The sequence below is a fragment of the Sprattus sprattus genome (genome assembly GCF_963457725.1).
Source record: "Sprattus sprattus genome assembly, chromosome: 5".
Lineage (NCBI taxonomy): Eukaryota > Metazoa > Chordata > Actinopteri > Clupeiformes > Clupeidae > Sprattus > Sprattus sprattus.
In genome coordinates, this window is record NC_137924.1 from 3,621,729 (window position 1) to 3,624,528 (window position 2,800).

At 47.0% G+C, this 2,800-nt stretch overlaps 1 pseudogene across 1 annotated transcript in view; it reads left to right on the forward strand.

Moving 5' to 3' along the window:
* LOC308365589 (syntaxin-binding protein 5-like) overlaps positions 1-1,529 on the forward strand; it is a 62,282-nt pseudogene extending 60,753 nt beyond the window's left edge. Inside the window, exon 23 of the transcript in view lies at positions 1,488-1,529. The product of the transcript in view is annotated as a syntaxin-binding protein 5-like (transcript). The remainder of the gene's footprint in view (positions 1-1,487) is intronic.
* Positions 1,530-2,800: the final 1,271 nt, after the last annotated feature.

A 2,800-nucleotide genomic window follows, 5' to 3' on the forward strand; every position in this document is an offset into this window, starting at 1 on the left:
CCAGAACCAGCATAGTTCACTGCAGGAACCAGCTGTACCCCAGAACCTGAATAGTTCACTGCAGGAAACAGCTGTACCCCAGAACCTGAATAGTTCACTGCAGGAACCAGCTGTACCCCTGAACCTGAATAGTTCACTGCAGGAACAGCTGTACCCCGGAACCAGCATAGTTCACTGCAGGAACCAGCTGTACCCCTGAACCTGAATAGTTCACTGCAGGAACAGCTGTACCCCTGAACCAGAATAGTTCACTGCAGGAACCAGCTGTACCCCTGAACCAGAATAGTTCACTGCAGTAACCAGCTGTACCCCAGAACCTGAATAGTTCACTGCAGGAACCAGCTGTACCCCAGAACCAGCATAGTTCACTGCAGGAACCAGCTGTACCCCAGAACCTGAATAGTTCACTGCAGGAACCAGCTGTACCCCAGAACCTGAATAGTTCACTGCAGGAAACAGCTGTACCCCAGAACCTGAATAGTTCACTGCAGGAACCAGCTGTACCCCTGAACCTGAATAGTTCACTGCAGGAACAGCTGTACCCCGGAACCAGCATAGTTCACTGCAGGAACCAGCTGTACCCCTGAACCTGAATAGTTCACTGCAGGAACAGCTGTACCCCTGAACCAGAATAGTTCACTGCAGGAACCAGCTGTACCCCTGAACCAGAATAGTTCACTGCAGTAACCAGCTGTACCCCAGAACCAGCATAGTTCACTGTAGGAACCAGCGGTACCCCTGAACCAGAATAGTTCACTGCAGTAACCAGCTGTACCCCAGAACCAGCATAGTTCACTGTAGGAACCAGCGGTACCCCTGAACCAGAATAGTTCACTGCAGGGACCAGATGTACCCGAGAACCAGAATAGTTCACTGCAGGAACCAGCTGTACCCCTGAAGCAGAATAGTTCACTGCAGCACTTTCTACAGCAGCATGCTAATCAGAAGAGAGGGACTAGACATTTACATTACATCACATTTAGTCATGTAGCAGACACTTTTATCCAGATAAACAATCAATATGTGTGTGTGTGTGTGTGTGTGTGTGTGTGTGTGTGTGTGTGTGTGTGTGTGTGTGTGTGTGTGTGTGTGAAACACACAGTAAAACACAGGAAGGGCCAGCTGTACCGGAAATTAGTAATTAGACTCACTGCAGCCCTTTCTAGCATGATAATCAGTTATTAACTCTCTCTTTCTCTCTCTCCTCCATCCCTCTGCCTTGCCATCTTCTCTTTCACCTGTCCTTCTCCATGTCTCCCTTCATCTCTCTTCATCTTTTTTCTCTTACGCCATACTTCTGCTTCTCCATATCCCCATCCATCTCTTTCTCCACCCCTCCTTCTCCATCTCTCTACCCCTCTCTCCATCTTTCTCCACCCCTCCTTCTCCCCCTCTCTCCATCTTTCTCCACCATCTCTCTCCATCTTTCTCCACCCCTCCTTCTCCCCTCTCTACCCCTCCATCTCTCTCCCCCTGTGTCTCCACAGCTGATGCTGAAGTGCAAGGACAAGAAGTGGTATCAGTGGTAGAGAGGCCCAGCGATGGAGCGTGTTCTCCCCTTCGACCAGGAGGGGGTGCTGTGGGCTGTTGTTGTTCTGGACCTTAAGTCTTCTGAAGAGGAGAGCGAGAGAGAGAGAGCGAGAGAGAGATGGACACAGAGTACGTTTGTGTTTGTCAGTCGGTCTCTGGTCTCTTGTACAGAAGACGTGGTCAGGCCGCGCTGAGACATGGACATGTACCATTTGTGTCAGTAAAGGAGGGGACGATCCCCTCTCTGTTGGTGTGGAACAAACCATCTGTGTATGTTTTGTGGGGGGGGTGGGGGGCGGGGGGGTTTGGGCTCTTCTTGCAGGGGCAGATGGGAATAGGCAGTGTAGATACTTGGAAAGCTAAGAGACCATCTGAACTGCATGAAAACAAGAAAAGAAAAAAAGACATCAAACTGCCAGACTAAAAAGCAGCATGCTCCTTTAAACAAAGGTAAACTGAAAGACAAACCTTTATTGAATAACATTAACATAGACCTATAAGAGAAAGTACCACTAAAAAATATTTATATTTTTTGAAATAACAAAATATATATATAAATATATATGAATTGAAGGGACAAATGTGTATACCTGCATTGCTACAAGGCAAAAATATGATTTTTTTTTGTTTTTTACTCCAGATCTACTCTCTTTAAGGATTGCATATCTCGCACTATGAACACAAACAATATGTCCCTCTACGGATTCTAACCCAAAGCCATTCAATAGATAAACCAGACCGTAAAAAAAAAACTACAATACCCATGATGCTTTGGTGAAGTCCTGGAATTTACTAAGATCCCGTCTCCCACTAGACACTGCTTCTGCGCCTCACTCAAACTTGCTTTGGCACCCCACTCCCCATCTCTACATCCCTCTTACTAGCTGCTAGCACATGACGTCACTCTCTAGATTGATGGACATAGGTTTGTCCACCCCCCTCCTTTGGCTAAGCCAATGAGGAGAGAGAGTCTGGCAGGTGTAGGTGAGAAGCAGGAAGCGGTGGGACTGCTGCCTATGATGCCTAAGCGATGAGGATGAACACAGGAGCGTGTTCACAACCACAAACCCATGTAATAAAGTATCTCACGTGCCATATTCCTGCTGGGTAGAGTCAGTTGACTGTAACATAGAGAAGAGTTTACACTGTGTGTGTGTGTGTGTGTGTGTGTGGTAGAAGAGTTTTAAAACCCAGCAGACAATAACTGAACTTCTGCTGTTGTAGAGTATTGTGTTGATTCTGGTTTTGTGTTGAGTGTTAATTGTTTTCA